Here is a 19,554-nt window from a genome sequence, read left to right as displayed (position 1 = left end):
ATATATAGGCTAAGCCAAAACAGTAAAAGCCGGATTCATTTAGCTAAACATATAGTTTTGAGAGTATATAATTTTTCTTTTGTATTATTTTGGTTCTAATGAATCAACTTTACTATTGTATGATTTTGTTTTTTTTTCATGTTGATGTACTATCCATATGCTTTGGTGCTTTGCATGATTAATTTTTATGCTGCCATAATTTTAAATATTTTTTTTTGTTGAATCAAATCAAAAGTTTTCATTTTGTACTGTTTGACTGTGTTTTAGGTGTACCTGGCATGGACCATGGATGTTTTTTGTATATCAAAAACACGATTGGACGAACAAGTTGATGAAGCAAGCAAAAAAATCAAATTGGTCAAGCATTATTAATAATTGTGTTTATTTGTTTTTTTAGTGGTGATTGTTATTCAATTTTATTCTCTTGGTTAAACATGATCATATTTTTATTTGATGATTTTTTATTTTATAAGCAAATGAGCAAAGACAACTTTTGACAATTTTATATGATTCATCGGATTATGATTTTTATGCTTTTTTTTGTAGTGGTTATTTGGCATCTTTTAAAACATATATTTTGTATTATTTTCTATATTTTGTTTTGTAGTTTAGTATTTTGAAATAAACTTTTATATGTAACCTAATACATATATTTTTTTTGTTTAAGTTGAATTCATGGATGATCATTGATCATAATTATAGATCTACAAAACTGAATATAATAAAATTCAGGTATTAATTTTTGCTAATCTGAATCTTTAATTTTTTAAAATGATCAGTATTTGGTTTTTTCTTTCTTTATTTATTTTTGATTTTATTGTTAGATATTGTTTTTTCAAAGATATTGGTATATTCGTTTTTGTTTAGCTAAACATATAGTTTTCAAAGATATCGGTATATTCGTTTTTGTGTATAGACAACAAGTTATTTGTTATTCGCATATAATCGTTTCTTATCATCTCGGGCCTTGAATAAGATTTGGCCATATATCGTTTTATATATTTAAGAATATTTACATATTTCCAGAGAATCAAAACTATGGTAGGATTTTGTTGTTTTGTGACTACTAACATGTGTCTTTGTTGTATCATTCTTCCCAGTCCTTAATAATTTGAACAAGTATATACATATTCCATATTGTTAATTAAGTCAAACATATTTCTAACGTGAGAGATCCAATTTATCTTTTTAATATATTTGACATCGTATAATTCTTACAAAACTATTTTGGAGTGGCAAAAGTTTTCTATTTAAAGCTTCTAGAGATCAACTTTTTGGAGTCGGTGAAAAAAAAAAGTAGAAATCTGATATATTCACTATTCCACCAAAATGATGGAATAAAAATGTAATGTAACGTACAAAACACCAATAGCTAGAACACCAATAATGTTTGAAGAAAAAATTGAAAAAAAAAAGTACTAATGAATTAGAGGCGAGGAAGCAAATTTCGTAAGGCGAAACTAGCAACGACAGAGTAAGCCTTCTGTGAAACGGGGAGTAGATATCAAAGTAAAGAACCTTGGAACCTCTAAGCCTCTTACTAAGACGGAAGGTTAGACTCTGTAGCTTTTGATTGTAAACCCTAGAATCAGCGTTTTGGTGTTCCTCAATAGCTAATTAAAATAATATATTGATACTGTAAATATAGTGTTAAAAGTATATATATATATATAGTGTTACATGTGTGTGCATATTATATTTTTGTCGACATGTGTAATATATTAATAAATATATGTATATACGTACACACATGACATATATGTAATAGTGTTATTATAGTGACCTCATGATAAGAGAGATCACTTATAATTTATAGTCGCAGAAAAATGATGTGGATTCTGTTCATAACAAATTTATAGTAATTTTCTAAAAATTTGATTTTTTCTGTTTATAAATATATTTAAATTATAATTCTAATTATATGTAACATATTATATAATTTTTTTGTTTCAGTTGAATTCATGAATGTTCATTGATTATAATTGTGGATCTACAAAATTGAATATAATGAAATTCAGGTATTAATTTTAGGTAATCCGAATCCTTAATTTTTTTTAAAATAATATTGTTACTAATATTTTTTGTAATGATTATAGTTGCATAAAAACTATGGTGGATTCTATTCATAAAAAATATGGTAATTTTCTAAAAACTTTGATTTCTTTCTATTTACAAATAAATTAAATATTTTTTATGACTAATATTTTCTTCATAAATATTTGTGACTAATATTTGTTTTCCTCTTAAATTGATAGAAAGATTAGGGAGAGTTGATTTTTAAATGCTAATCAATAAAATATAAAAAATAATACTTATCTCGATGAAGACTTTATCAGAAATCCAAGACGGAGACTGGAGACATTATTGGCAATGAATATTGCTTTGTCCTTCTACTCATGTTGCAACAGCAAAACTTTAGTTCGACTCATCAACTGAGAGGTCGGCTACGACATTCAAAGAGATTCACCGACTAAAACCAGCCTCAACTGCATACATATATATATATATATATATATATATACAATAATTAGTCAAATAAACGAGTATAAGTTATCTCGGTAAATAACAAAGCAATAATAAAATATATAAGCAATAAGTGGTACAGCTTGAATCACCGTTTATGTATTCTTATAATTCATACTCATATATGATATAGTTGTATACATACGTAAACCAACGAGATATTAGACCAGCTATAAGCATGAGTCTTACCTCGGCAAACTAATAAATCAGTATATAAACATGTCTTGATCAGAAATCAAACATTATGTAATGAAATACACGTTCGTGTACTTAGGAAAAATTAAAATATTATAATGAAATTAGATCAGCATATATTTAAGCAATAGTGACCAAAGAAATCGAATTAAATCAACCGAAGCATGGATATGTGGGCTTAGTTGCTTCAGTAATTGTGAAACAATAATCAATAAAGCATAATAATGAAGAGTTATTCATACGAGGATAAATTAATCATTAATTGATGTATATATTATGTCTTATTCACAATTGCAGTAGCATATTATCTAATGTTATAACTGATTCACAAAATAAACATGAACGGAAAATTATTACAAATTAGACGCAATACTAATCAGAGGCATAAGTCGATTATAAAGGAAAGCAACAGAAAGAATAAGGAGAAATATTATAAGGAAAGAATATTAATTGGATTCGGGACTTTATCTCAGAGGTTTTCAAGAAAGAAAGAGATAGAAGAAGATTAGAAAAAGTTTTTTTATAACAATTTACAATTATTGTTTATTTGAAATTGCTTTAGATGGATAAATAATATATAATAAATTGTAAATTTCTCATTTTGTTTAATAAAAAAATCAGAAATCTAAATTTTATATCTCATTTAAAATTTAAAAGTAATAGAAAATAAATACTAGAATATATTACAAATATTTCTTTGAGAATATCTCTATTTCTAAAATTATTAAATTTCTACAGACCGTTTGTTTTACTTTTAAAATTATTTTTCTTTTAAAAACGAAAATTAGAAAAAAAAAAAAAATCAAATATTCATATCCCATTTATTTTTATTTTTAAAATAGAAAATAATACTAAAATCTTTTGTAAATTACTAAATTTCTATAGATAATTATAACGGTTTGATTTGGATAGAAAGAACTGAAAATCTCGAGAGGATATACTAGAAATATCCATTTAATTTGAAGATATGGTACAATCTTTTGTAGTCTCGACAAAATCTCATAAGGTTGCTGTAAATCTCCAGAAACTCCATTATTCCGGCTAGGTATTCTATCACCAAAAAGAAAAACAAAGATTCTAAATAAGACAAAAGGTCCTGACAATTAAAATATATATATATTGAAACTATAAACGAGTAATGTTCTCTTTCACTTTAAAAAAATAAAATGTTTAAAAAAACGAGTTATTATTTTTAAACAAAAATTAGAAAATCTTAGAAATAAAATAATCATATTCCATTTTAAATTATTAAAAAATGGAAAATAAATATAATTGATGAAGATTAAATTATAGCTTCTCTTTTGGTTAATATTTTTGTTGATATCCTTTTGAGCTTTATAATTAATTTACTTTTTGGTTTGTTAAATTAGTTGAACTATTATTTAAAAATATATTTGCCCACACAAATTTATAAAAGAATTGAATTAGTGATATATTTGACCACAAAAAAGTTTAGACAATAATTGTTTTAAAAAAATTTTGCCCGTACAAGTCAAATTGTTATTTTGTTAATTGAATATAATTTATTTTTTCGCAAAACAAAAAAGTATAATAAGTGTTTAACTTTACAGTTGTAGATCTAATGTTGACACATGCTCAGATAAAAAATATATGTTTAACTGAAATAGAACTGATGTTGCAACCGAATGGGACGTCTCTTACGGCCTTTGAGAAAATGCCTAAACCAGATAATAGTATGGTGAACACAGGTGTAAATAGGCTTAATGCATATGAGAGAATATATAAGCCTCATAAACAACAGGAATTGTACAATGAGTTGTTACCTGTTCTAATTGAGGAGTAAAGACGTGTTTATGAAGAAATAATTCACTCTGTGAATCACGACAAAGGTGGTATGTTTTTTGTTCATGGATTTGGTGGTACTGGGAAAACTTTCTTGTGGATTATTCTTGGTGCTGATTTAAGGTCTAAAGGTAATATTGTTCTGAATATTGCTTCAAGTGGTATAGCTGCTTTGCTTTTGGAAGGTAGTAGAAAGGCTCATTCAAGAATTGCTATTCCAATCAATCTTAATAAATATTCTGTGTGTACGATCGATGCCGAATCTGATCTTGCTGACTTAATTAGAGAAGCAAAGCTCATAATATGGGACGAGGCTCCAGTGATGAACAAGCTTTGTTGTGAAACTCTGGATAGGAGTTTGTTAGGAGGTGATTTTAGACAGATTCTACCGGTTATTACAGAAGGAGGAAGAGTAGCGACAGTTTTAGCATCTATCAACTCATTTGTTCTTTGGAATAGTTGTAATGTTCTTAAACTTACCAAAAATTTGAGACTTCACAAGGCACGTAAAAATATGGATGTGGGTGCTCTCTCCACTTTTTCAAAGTGACTTCTTGATATCGGGGATGGTAAAATCAACGAAACAAATAGTGGAGATGTGGAGATAGAAATTCTGGGTGATTTATTAATTAATATAAATGAAAATTTTATTCAAGCAATAGTTAAAGAAATCTACGGTGAAAATTTTGCAAGAAGAACTGATCCAACGTTCTTTAGGGAGAGAGCTATTCTAAGTCCAAGAAATGGTGATGTTGATAAGATAAATCAATTTATGCTTAGCAAGCTACCAGGTATGCAAATTAAATAGGATATGGAATAGGGATAATGAAGTAATAATTTAAAAAAAAATACTAATATTAAATACATATTGATGTAGTATTTTTCTATCAATTAAATTATCTGTCTACAATTTGCATTAATCAACTCACTAAGAATACACAAATATGCTTAATATATTCTTAAACAGGAAAATGTTCTTTTGTAACAATCTTAACTAACAAACTGATTCAAAGAAAGAAAACAAGACAATTCAAACAATGCAAACTCAAAGACACAGAACACAACTAGCAACAAACTTTAAATCAAGATTAAACAAGTGAACCTTAGGCAAGGTAATTGACTTAGGAGATAGCTAACAATTCCTAGATGTCTAAGCAACAATCAAGAACAATCCTATGGCTAAGAACACTTATGCAAATCAATTCATTTCCATGATAAAGATTCCTATGCTAATCAAGTGATAATCAACAATTTCTAAAGGCAATCACAAGGCAAGCATGCATTAAGAACAAGTCTAAATACCATTAAGCACCCTAATCATCAATTTCCATTGGCTAGGAATACAAAGCTCTTCATTAATTTGGTTCGAGAATTTCATCAAACATCTTATGGGTATGGAAATCCTAATGGCTAGATTAAAGCATGATCAAGGCTATCTAGCATTATTAACACTAATCAAGATAGGAAACACATAAATAAAGCCTTAGACATCAAAGATCAATCATCTATCTCCTTAATCTACCTAGCCCAAAGTTCTAAGGATCTACTCACTCATCATCATGATCACACAAAGGAAAGAGTTTGATCTTTGTGAAATCATAATAAGAGATTATAGATTAAGAGATTTAAAGAAGAAATTGCTATTAAAGACTTAGAAATACTCAATCATTCAACAAACCAAGAGTAGATAAGCTTAAGAACCCTAAATGGCTGCTAAACAAAATATAAGATAAAGGATAAAAGGGAGCCGGGTCAATCCAGTTCAAACCGGTTTAAACCCGGATCAAAACTAAAACAAGTAAGGAGCCTGGCGTCTCCACGCGGGCAGGATTTGGCCGATGGGAGGTGGCGGATGGCTTCACGCGGTCAAGGTTTTGCCGATGGGAGGTGGCCGATGGCTTCCCGCGGGCATGGTTTGGCCGTGGGAGGTGGCTGCTGGCTTCACGCGGAAAAGGTTTTGCCGATGGGAGGTGGCCGATGGCTTCCCGCGGGCATGGTTTGGCCACGGGAGGTGGCCGCTGGCTTCACGCGGAAAAGGTTTGGCCGCGGGAGGTGGCTGCTGATGGTGGCAATCAAGTGCGTCTCCTGTTTCATCGGCTTGTGTTTGGCTGCTGGTCTTGACCGCTTGCTTCACGCGGGCAAGGTTTTGCCAATGGGGTTGGCTGATGGCTTCACTCAGGCATGGTTTGGCTGCGGAAGGTGGCCGCTGGCTTCACACGGAAAAGGTTTGGCTGCGGGAGGTGGCCGCTGATGGTGGTGATCAAGTTCGTCTCCTATTCCATTGGCTTGTGTTTGGCTGCTGGTCTTGACCGCTTCACGCGGGCAAGGTTTGGCCGATGGGAGGTGGCCGATGGCTTCATGCAGGCATGGTTTGGCCGCGGGAGGTGGCCGCTGATAGTGGCGATCAAGTTCGTCTCCTATTCGATCAACTTGTGTTTGGCTGCTGGTCTTGACCGCTTGCTTCACGCGGGCAAGGTTTGGCCGATGGGAGGTGGCCGATGGCTTCATGCAGGCATGGTTTGGCCGCGGGAGGTGGTCGCTGGCTTCACGCAGAAAAGGTTTGGCCACGGGAGGTGGCCGCTGATGGTGGCGATCAAGTTCGTCTTCTGTTCCATCAGCTTGTGTTTGGCTGCTGGTCTTGACCGCTTGCTTCACTCGACCACCGTTTGGCCGATGGTCTTGGCCACTGATGGTGGTGATCAATTGCCTCTTCTCCACTTCACTCTTCTTTGCTTCTTTGCATCAAAACAAGTCCAAATGCTCCAAATGTGATGATATTACTCCAAGAACCTGAGAGGTAGCACACTAGATGCATATGCTCCTAAAATAACCTAGAATGACAAGATTATGCAACAAAACTAACCAAAAACAAGGCTTAAAACCCAACAAAAAACAAGATATCACATATCTAAAATTCCATCTTTATTTTTTTATTTACAGGTGAGGAGAGACGATATATTAACTCTGATAGTATTGAAACGTCAGATAAAAGTGCTCATGATAAATGATCTACACTCAGGATTTCCTAAACAGTATACAAGTTTCTGGATTGCCAAGCCATGCTTTAACGTTGAAAATAGGAGCACCTGTCATGTTGCTAAGGAATATAGACGCTAAGGGAGGTTTGTGTAATGGTACGAGGTTAATTATTACTCAGATGGCCAATCATGTAATCGAAGCAAGAATCGTGACAGGAAAAAAGGTGGGTGATAAAGTACTTATCCCTAGGATGTATATTAGTCCACCTGATGCAAAGTTTCCCTTTCGTATGAGGCGATGAAAGTTTTCTGTTACCGTGACGTTTGCAAGTACTATAAACAAAAGTCAAGGTCAGACGCTAGAACATGTTGGATTGTTTCTACCAAACCGGTTTCACACATGGACAGCTTTATGTTGCCTTCTCTCGAGTCACAACCAGAAAATGCTTAAAGGTATTAATTACAGATAAAGATGGGAAATGCCAGAATAAAACACTTAATGTTGTTTTCAAAAAGGTATTTGAGACTGTATAATTATGGTTTGTAGTTGGATAATTGTTTTGGATATTTAGACTTGAATTACATTTCTTCTCTTAAATAAAGTGATTTTTAATATCTTTAACACTACCTCTATTTAATAGTCAAATATAGACTTCACATTGGAAAAAACCATTTTCTAATTTTGACTTATTCTATATTATAAAATAATAAATAAATATATTGTAGATCGTCTAAGAACATTTTATTAAAAAATTTCACATGATTATATTTTATTTGGTTTCAACAATGTTGTTTGAAAACATATAATTGTTAGCTGTGTCATAAAATGTATATATAATTTTACATCATATCTATTAACTACAAACTTTACCTTTAATCTGTAATTATATATATAATTATAAATATTAAAAATATTTAATAGTCAAACAAAAGGTGAGACACTAAAACAATTAAGACGCAACGTTTAATTGTGACTGTTTGTATTCTTACAAATCTGGAATCCCCTTTTCGTTTTCGATAACAAAGAAGAAATAGGAAAAACCCTAATTGGAGAAAATCATGAGATTCGATTAGCGCCAACGTCAAGGTCTAATTGATCTTCTTCCCGGAAGAACTAATTGGCGTACACACGCCAAGGTCTTACATTCTTGGAGTATCAGCGAGTTCTTTACAAAAAGAGTACTGCTTCTTGTGGATGTAGAGGTTAGTGTCGTTAATTGAACATCATTCTTACTTAAAGTTCAATTTTTAACAATTCTTATATATACGACTTCCTACACAATTGTTATTAAACTGTGAAGAGTAACACAATCGAAACTACTTTTTTACCAAACACACTCGCCAAACTCCGGAAATATATCGACGATGGTGAATGATATGATATTAGAACTTTCAAAGTAATCAATCCAACCCTGAATGAGAGGAATACTCATCATCCTTATCAAATTAAATTCACGGACAATACCACTATGACGCTGGTCCAACAATTGAGTCCAAAGAATTAATTTTGATTGTATTATTTGGATGATATATATCGTGGAAAAATAAATCATTCCATCTCTTTCGGTAAGTGTTTCGTTAATTAATTTAATATTGATATGGTACAATATGTGAGTATAGTTAATTGTAACTTTGTGTTTGGGAATCTAGAATCTTTATATGATCTGGTGTAATTTTGTGTATTGGTCCCTCCCTTAGAAAAATATGAATTAAGTTTTTACCAAATATAGATTTGCAACACTTTGGAAAACTAAATTCTGTCTTTTTCCCAAATTAGATGTCTGTGAGTGTATAGTAGATGTGGAAGATAAAAGAAGACCTGAGAGTGCCAATAATAGTAATGATGTTCTGAAACGACCGACTTTTTTTTTTAAATAATAAATAATAAATATAATATGATAAAATAATCTACAGCTAGTGGTCCCATACCCACTAGCCACCTAACCACAAACACATTCAACAGCGGAATACTCAATACCAATAACCAATAATAAACCAATAATATACCAATACCATAGCATAAGCAATATCCAATAATCAATCATCAGAAAACATGAAACCAGCAACCTAACAATGTTTCTAATGACTCAACTCTAGCAACCTAACAATGCCAGACAACATCCAATCAAGTCCCTAGAACATCCTCCTCTTCATTGCCTGGATTCCACGATCACACTTTGCCTTTACCTGCACACCACAAACAACAATTGAGATGCGTAAGTATTATCACAAATACTTAGTGAGGCAATCCTCCCATCTACTGGGCTATACACACAAGCAATAAGATCTCTACATGCCACAAACAACAATCAATAAAACAAACCAGGCAATATACAAGCGTGCAACATCCATCGTAACTGGAAGAAGGGTGTCGACCGACACCAGATGGTGTCGATCGATACTGACTATCTGGTGTCGATCGACACCAAACTGGTGTCGACCGACACCCTGCCCGACACTCCCGAAAACCCTAGTTTGTGTCGACCGATACCTCCACATGGCATCGATCGACACTCGCCAAAGTCCCGAGCCGTCCTCGCGTTGGTGTCGACCGACACCCCAACTGGTGTCGACCGACACCGATGCCGAGCAGCAATTTCCCTCGATCAGAAACTCCGAATCTCGCCTCCAATCTTCTCCAATCCGCTCCATGCAGTCCCAGAAGCCAAACCCAGTCCAGACAGTGACGAAATACCATAGAGAACTCAAAGAAACAACCACATAAGCACCAAATCACATAGAATCTAGAGATCTTAGCTTAGATAAGCCATGGTCATGCACTCACCTCTTTCAAGAAGATTCTGACCAACAAGAACGAATTTCCTCACTCCTAGCAAGCTTCTAACACCTTCCCAGCCTTAGATCTCCCAAGAACAGCAAGGAATCTCTCAATCTCTTCCCAAAAGCTCAAGAACACTCTCTCTTTTGATTTTCTCTCAAAAACGGCGAATAACACAAAATAACACGACCCTAGGTCGTTTTCTACCTCTAAAAACTCGATTTTTAGGGATTCCCTAAACCAACCACGCAAACCGGACAATTAAAATTGAACCGACCAAACCGGCCACAGCTGGTGTCGATCGATGCCTCACTAGAAGGTGTCAATCGACACCCTTACCAAATTACCAAAAATTGGTTTGCAGGTGTTACAATTCTCCCCCACCAATCTAGATTCGTCCTCGAATCTCGAACAACCATCAGTCAAGGACTCCCATGCAACCGTCTCCACGGCCCGCACTCCTCCGACCGAGCTACAGAAGGTCACCTCTAGGCGATAGACTCACGTTCCAGGCGTTATTTGCTCTTGACTTTTTGGACTTTCCTTTACTCCTAGGCCTAAACCTTGAGTTTTTTATTGGCTCCTCATCAGACCTAAGTCTGCATGCCAAAATATATAAGGAAAAGTCCAAACTCGTCTCTCGGGTTGCCACCCTACAGCGCGCCCCCGGATCGTCATCCGAAGTCGATATACCAACCATACTCCCGGATCTTAACATGGACTCTGGCTAAACAGCCTGCCACAAAGGCCACAAAATAACAAAAGAATACTGCCACAAAGGCCACACCATAACAAAAGAAATACCGCCACACACTGGCACACTGACTCAAAAGTCCGCCACTAAGGCCACACAAGCCCCTCCAAGGCTCTCCACCGCTAAAATGGACAAATTCCAACTCCCGGAAAACTTTCCATATTAAGCACTTTCCATTTTTGGAAACTTCCCGCTTTTGGAAACTTCTATTTCAGGAAACTTTCTTTCAAAACCCCGCCTCACGGAAACTTTGTACCCCGAACACCACCTCATCTTGTTACTGAGTCGCACAACCAACCACCCCAAGCGACCGAGTAACAAGAGAGATGGGCTGGAATACTCCATTTCCGCTCCAGCCACCGCTCATCAAAGGTATCTTCTTCTTCCGAAGTTCCTTGATCCTCCTCTCGAGAACCCTCACTGGTCTCGCCTCAAAAGTCATGTTAGGCTGAAGATCCTCAGGAATCTTATCCAACACCTCCTCTCCCTCACGGAGACACTTCCGCAACATAGACAAATGGAAAACCTTATGGAATGCACGCATCACCTCAGGTAACTCCAATCTATAAGCCACTGGTCCAACCCGCTCAATCACTCTGAATGGACACATATACCTCGGACTCAACTTAGTCTCTGACAATGACCTGTTCGTACCCCGCAACATGGCCATCTTGAGGTACACTCTGTCTCCTACTTGAAACTCAAGATCTCTCCTCCTCCTATCTGCATAACTCCTCTGCCTATCCTGAGCCTCCTTCATGTTCAGCTTGAGAACCCGAATCTTCTCTGAGGTCTCCTGAACAAAACTAGCACCAAACATGCTCCTCTCCCCCACCTGAGTCCAGCATAAAGGTGTACGACATGGCCTCCCATACGAATCCTCATAAGGAGCCATCTTAATGCTCGCCTGATAGCTGTTGTTGTAAGCAAACTCTACCAGGTTCAGGTGATCTGCCCAATGGCCACCCCAATCCAACACACACATCCTCAGCAAATCCTCCAGCGTCTGGATCATCCTCTCTGACTGTCCATCAGTCTGGGGATGATAAGCTGTACTCATATGCACCTTAGTGCCCATCTCTGCCTGAAATGCCTTCCAGAACACCGAAGTGAACTTAGAATCCCTATCAGACACAATGCTCGCTGGCACCCCATGCAACCTGACTCTCTCCCTCACATACTTCTTAGCCAAGACCGTTGCTCCATCAGTCTTCTTAATGGCCAGAAAATGTGCTGACTTAGTCAACCGGTCAACAATGACCCAGATAGCATCAAAGGTCCGTGACACTGGCAAGCCTACCACAAAATCCATGGTGATCATATCCCACTTCCACTCAGGAATGGGTAAACTCTTCAGTAACCCGCTAGGAACCTGATGCTCAGCCTTCACTAGCTGACACACATCACACCTCGAAACCCAACTAGCCACATCCTTCTTCATCCCGACCCAATGATAGTACCTCTTGAGGTCACGGTACATCTTAGTCGCTCCTAGATGAATGGATAACTTGCTCGCATAAGCCTCTCTCAGAATCTCCTGCCTCAACTCCTCATCCTTGGGCACACACACACGACCGTGCACCAAGATAGTACCATTATCTGAGACCTGATACTCTGAATCCACATCCTTAGAGGCATTCACCAGCCCCAAATCCTTCTCCTGAGCCAACCGCACTCTACTCAGAAGATCTGCTCTATCTACTGCTTCCAAACCCAACGGTTCCTGTGAAACAGCACACAAGCTCAAAGCACTGATCTCCCCTACCAGAGACTCCATCTCCTACTCTTGAGCCGAAGCTACCCTCTTCCGACTCAGAGCATCTGCAACCGTGTTAGCCTTACCAGGATGATAGGCTATCTCCAAATCATAATCTGCCACCAGCTCCATCCACCGCCTCTGTCTCAAATTCAGCTCAGGCTGTGTGAATATATACTTCAGGCTCTTATGATTTGTAAACACATGTACCTTTGCACCATAAAGATAAGATCTCCAAATCTTCAGGGCAAAAACTACAGCACCCATCTCCAAATCATGAGTAGGATAGTTGCCTTCATGCACCCACAACTGCCGCGAAGCATAGGCAATCACCTTCCCATGCTGCATCAGAACACAACCCAAACCAACTCTAGATGCATCTGTATAAACCACATAGGGTTCTCCCTGCTCAGGCAAAGCAACCACTGGCGCAGTAGTCAGCATCTCCTTCAGGCTTGCAAAGCCTTCCTCACACTCTTCTGACCAGACAAAAGGAACATCCTTCCCTGTCAACTTAGTCATAGGACGTGCTCTGCTTGCAAACCCCTGCACAAACCTCCTGTAGTAACCTGCCAATCCAAGGAAACTTCTGATCTCTGTGGCATTCTGCGGTCTAGGCCAATCTCTGATAGCCTGAATCTTTTCTGGATCTACAGAAACCCCCTCTGCAGAAACAATGTGACCCAGAAAGCCTATCTCACGCTGCCAAAAACTACACTTGCTCAACATGGCAAACAACTTCTGCTCCCGCAGCTTCTCCATAACTGCCCTCAAATGCACTGCATGCTCCTCAGGACTCTTAGAATAGACCAGGATATTATCGATGAAAATGATGACAGATACATCCAGAAACTCCTGAAACACACTGTTCATCAATCTCATAAACGCTGCTGGTGCGTTAGTCAACCCAAAAGGCATCACCACAAACTCATAATGCCCATACCTCGTCCTGAAAGCAGTCTTCCTCACATCTGCCTCATCTATCGGTATCTGATGATAACCCGATGCCAGATCTACCTTGGAGAACCAAGTAGCACCCCTCAACTGATCCAACAACTCGTCAATCGTCGGGAGAGGGTACTTGTTCTTCACAGTGACCCGGTTCAAACCCCTGTAATCAATACACAACCGGAAACTCCCATCCTTTTTCTTGACAAACAACACCGGCGCTCCCCACGGTGACACACTTGGACGGATGAATCCCTTACTCAACAAATCCTCTAGCTGCTTCTTCAGCTCTGCCATCTCTGCTGGAGCCATTCTGTAAGGAGTCTTGGATAACGGTGTCGTCCCTGGTTCCAGTTCAATGGTAAAAGGATCCGACCGAGATGGTGGTAATCCCTTCAAAGACTGAAACACATCCTCAAACTCCTCCACTACTGGAATACCGCTAACCGTAGACTTCCCCACTGACTCTGGCATAGATATAGTAACCAAATAAGCCTCACGGCCCTTCTCGATCATCTTCCCAGCCTGAATGGCTGAGATCACGAGACTCCCCGAAGTCGGTCTAATACCCTGAAAAACCAACTTCCCTCCTGGACGCTCAAACTCCACTCTACCCCGATAGCAATCCAAATGCACCATATGCCGATGCATCCAATCCATCCCGAGAATAACATCATACAGCTCCACTGGACTGATAAGCAAATCCGCTGGCCATGACTCTCCTGCGATCTGAATACCAATTCCTCTAGCTCGTCCAATAACTCTCAGGAACTTGCCTCCCGCAACTCTAACAACTCTTGTACGTTCTCCAGGATCCCCGCTGATCCCCGCACACTCTGCACACTCTGGAGTAATGAAGCTATGCGAAGCTCCAGAATCAAACATAACGTGGGACTTAAACCCGCCCACCAACAAGGTCCCTACACAAACCTCATCTGTTGAGAACCTAACACTTTATCACAGGAACATAAAATCTGACCCTACTAAAATTCACAAAGATTAAGTACCAGAAATTATACCTGTGATCGCTCCGGCACTAGTTCCACCAGCCTCTGCTGTCGTGTAAACCTGTGGCGCCTGCTCAATCCGTGCTACCTGCTGACCTCCAGGCTGCACCTGCTGCAACGCTGCCACTGCTACCGGCTGCAACTTGGGACACAAGGGCCTGATGTGCCCTGGCTCCCTGCAATGATAACATACTCGAGGCCCTACCGTCGGAGCACTCCTCTTGGGACAACTAGCAATCTTATTATCCTTGCTCCCACACTTGAAGCAACTCGCACCACTCTGTGTCTGCGTAGCCTCCCACTTCCTCTTGGTTCCCTGAGCATGCCTACCGCCCCTGCTAGAACCACCCTGCTGCTGAACCTTACTAGGCTGAACTGCTGGAGCTACCGCCACTGACTGTGCCCGGATATCCTCCTCAATCTCTGCTGCAGTCTCAACCAGCTCTGCACGCGTAGCATAACTCCTCCCTCTACAGTGAACTCTCAAGTCATCACGTAGAGCCCTCAAGAACCTCCTGATCTGAGCCTCCTCAGGCTCCATAGCCCGACCTCCATAACAAAGAAGTTGACTGAACTCCAAGTCCAGCTCCCGCACTGACCGTGTCCCCTGAGACAACTGAAGGAACTGCACCTCCAAACGATCCAATGCCTCTCTAGGAAAATACTTGCGGTTGAACTCCAAAACGAAGTCAGCCCAAGTCATCTCCCGCTGCACCCTCCTAGCAGCCACAGATCTCCACCACAACTCAGCATCACCACTCAAAAAGTAGACCCCTATGTCCACCCAAAACTCCTCAGGACATCTCAGAGTATGGAAGTTACGTTCCACTCTCGTCCTCCACGCATCTGCAGCAGTAGGATCTACACCTCCCGAAAACTGCTCAGTACGCAACCGACCCATCTCTGTCAACATGCTGAGATAACGAGCATGGACCCCCGCATCCGCAGCCACTGGCTGCCGCTCCTCCGCCACCACTGGTGGCACTACCTGAGCCTGAGCCGGTACCACTGGTGGTAACCGCGCCAACACCTCTGCTAGCATAGCCGCAAAGTCAGTACCAGGGACTCCACCCGCTGGGACTCCCACACCCGGGACCCTAGCATCACCGGCCACTGGAGCATCAACACCGCCCCCTCCTGCCACACTCACGGAATCCCCCAGAACATCCTGCGACTCGCCAACACCCTCAGCTGTCACACTCTGGTCCTCGGTCTCACTAACCACTGGGGCTCTGCCCCTACCACGACCACGTCCGCGACCACGTCCGCGTCCACGACCTCGACCAGCCACAGCATCCTCTCTAACCATCTGCACTACCATGAACAGAAGGCTAAGCAAACAATTTCTATTATAACACAGAAAACATAAACTCACCGTGGAATCACACACTCGGCTCGAAGAGGATGTTCTAGGACTCCATGCCACACACAAATGACTAACTCACATAATCAATCAAGACATGCAATCCCAAACATCTACAACAGAAACCTAGTGAACCCAAACCTAGAACCGTAAGGGCTCTGATACCAAAATGAAACGACCGACTTTTTTTTTTTTTAATAATAAATAATAAATATAATATGATAAAATAATCTACAGCTAGTGGTCCCATACCCACTAGCCACCTAACCACAAACACATTCAACAGCGGAATACTCAATACCAATAACCAATAATAAACCAATAATATAACCAATACCATAGCATAAGCAATATCCAATAATCAATCATCACAAAACATGAAACCAGCAACCTAACAATGTTTCTAATGACTCAACTCTAGCAACCTAACAATGCCAGACAACATCCAATCAAGTCCCTAGAACATCCTCCTCTTCATTGCCTGGATTCCACGATCACACTTTGCCTTTACCTGCACACCACAAACAACAATTGAGATGTGTAAGTATTATCACAAATACATAGTGAGACAATCCTCCCATCTACTAGGCTATACACACAAGTAATAAGATCTCTACATGCCACAAACAACAATCAATAAAACAAACCAGGTAATATACAAGCATGCAACATCCATCGTAACTGGAAGAGGGGTGTCGACCGACACCAGATGGTGTCGATTGACACTGACTATCTGGTGTCGACCGACACCAAACTGGTGTCGACCGACACCCTGCCCGACACTCCCGAAAACCCTAGTTTGTGTCGACCGACACCTCCACATGGCATCGATCGACACTCGCCAAAGTCCCGAGCCGTCCTCGCGTTGGTGTCGACCGACACCCCAACTGGTGTCGACCGACACCGATGCCGAGCAGCGATTTCCCTCGATCAGAAACTCCGAATCTCGCCTCCAATCTTCTCCAATCCGCTCCATGCAGTCCCAGAAGCCAAACCCAGTCCAGACAGTGACGAAATACCATAGAGAACTCAAAGAAACAACCACATAAGCACCAAATCACATAGAATCTAGAGATCTTAGCTTAGATAAGCCATGGTCATGCACTCACCTCTTTCAAGAAGATTCTGACCAACAAGAACAAATTTCCTCACTCCTAGCAAGCTTCTAACACCTTCCCAGCCTTAGATCTCCCAAGAACAGCAAGGAATCTCTCAATCTCTTCCCAAAAGCTCAAGAACACTCTCTCTTTTGATTTTCTCTCAAAAACGGCGAATAACACAAAATAACACGACCCTAGGTCGTTTTCTACCTCTAAAAACTCGATTTTTAGAGATTCCCTAAACCAACCACGCAAACCAGACAATTAAAAATTGAACCGACCAAATCGCCCACAGCTGGTGTCGATCGATGCCTCACTAGAAGGTGTTGATCGACACCCTTACCAAATTACCAAAAATTGGTTTGCGGGTGTTACATGTTCTCACATTGTTGAGTGGCAGGTAAAATACATTTACTTTACCTTTATGACAGTTAAGTTTTAAAGTTGTCTCTGTTAAATTTTTTTATTAATTTGATAAATATGTAGGAATGAAACTGTGAAATGTCGTGTCAAAGACAACTACGCTTCTGAATTCATGTCTAAATGGCAATCAAACGGGTGCCATCTCATATACAAATCTGAACCTTTGTTTTGTGTAATGCGGTTTGTGAAAGTCGGAGAATATGAAGGTGTGTAACATAAAATAGTTCTGATATAATCATCATAAGGTAACCAATATATTCACTTTAAACTGCAAATGTTTATAGGTGCACCATGTATCGAAAACACATTGGCCTATTCGAAGATCTTTATAAAACCAAAGTTCAAAGGACTGGAGCATCACCAGGCTATGTAAGATTTGATTATGTAAAAATAACTTTATACACTTTATATATGATTATGTATGATGTTAAAATAATTTTGTTTCATACACTTTATATATTTACAGGTTCTGGATGTTATTACATAAACCATGTGATGGAGCATTAAAGGGAGAGCTCAGGGACTCAGTCATAAAGAATGGACTCAGAAATGAAGATACAGTGGCTTAATGAACTTTTTGTATATGCAAACTTTAGTATAATTTTGAATGTTTATAGTACCAAATACAATGGTCTAAATAGAAGTACATTTATGGGTTGCTTAAAATATTATTTTAATGGTCTAAACGAAATTATATATTAGATTGTCCTAAATTATTATATCAAGGTAATTAAAATTGACCGTAACAATTGTATTTAGCTCATTTAAAACTTTGTTACGGTCAATTTGGCCTTAAACTTTGTAAATGGACTTTAAAATTTCAATTAAACTTAAAAAATGGACTTTAAAATTTCAATTTATATTTTGCATATGTAGAGTAATACTATAAATATTTTATTATTTTAAAAAGTGAAAAAATAATATTTAATATGAAACTTAAAAAAAAATAATATATATTTGAATATACGAACTACTATAAAACTAAAAAAAAAATAAACAGGTTTTTAAAATATAATAAAATTTGATTCAACATTTTAAAGAATTAATTAGTTTTTTTTTTCTATTCAGTTCCTGCCCGCACAAGCGTGCGGGTAACTCTCCTAGTTCTTATTATTTATATGGTTTTATGAAGATATTAAAAACTTTTAAAAATAAGTAAAGATTTTGAAGATTTTATAAAGACTTTTCAAAATAAGATAGATCTAGTCATCATAATAGCTGCCATAGACATTACCCAATACGTAACAAAAGGTTGATATAAAGATATGTTGAGTATGAGAGATGAGGACAGAGCAAGCTATGAAATATATATCCCAAAAGACCCACGTTTTCATTTTTCAACAAAAGAAAAAAAAAAGTCATGGACTATGATTCACGAATCTCTCTATTTGATGAAAGTGTTTTCATGACTTTTTCTATGAAGAAGATGATATAAAATCCTAAACCAATAACATAATAATTGAATTCATTAACAATTCAAGATTCTTTTGTTTTATTTGAATATCAGAAAACTTTTAATGACTTTATAAAACTCTTAATCTAATAACACTAGATTTATGAAGATTTTAGATAACTTTTTACAAATCCACAACTAATAACGCTAAATTTTAAAAGAGTTTGAAAAAGTCTCGATTGAATAACAACATATTTTACATAACTTTTAAAGTCAATAAAATTCTATTTAATTCTCAAACCAATAACCCCCTAAATCGACTTTTTCATACCTGCATAAATGAACTGTGTTGAATTTATACATTAAACTTATATATGTGCTAAATCATATATGCTCTTTTCAAGATTTTGAATTTCAAACCCGAAATAACTAAGTTTGTGTGCCAAATAATACAAACACTTGCAAATTGTCTCGCGGTGTTATATAATGTTTGTCATTTCTTTATATTATATTGTATTCTATTTATTTTTTA

The sequence above is a fragment of the Camelina sativa genome, chromosome 2 (assembly GCF_030686135.1).
Source record: "Camelina sativa cultivar CO46 ecotype springtype chromosome 2, ASM3068613v1".
NCBI classification, from domain to species: Eukaryota; Viridiplantae; Streptophyta; class Magnoliopsida; order Brassicales; family Brassicaceae; genus Camelina; species Camelina sativa.
Note: the sequence above shows the minus strand (reverse complement) of the source record.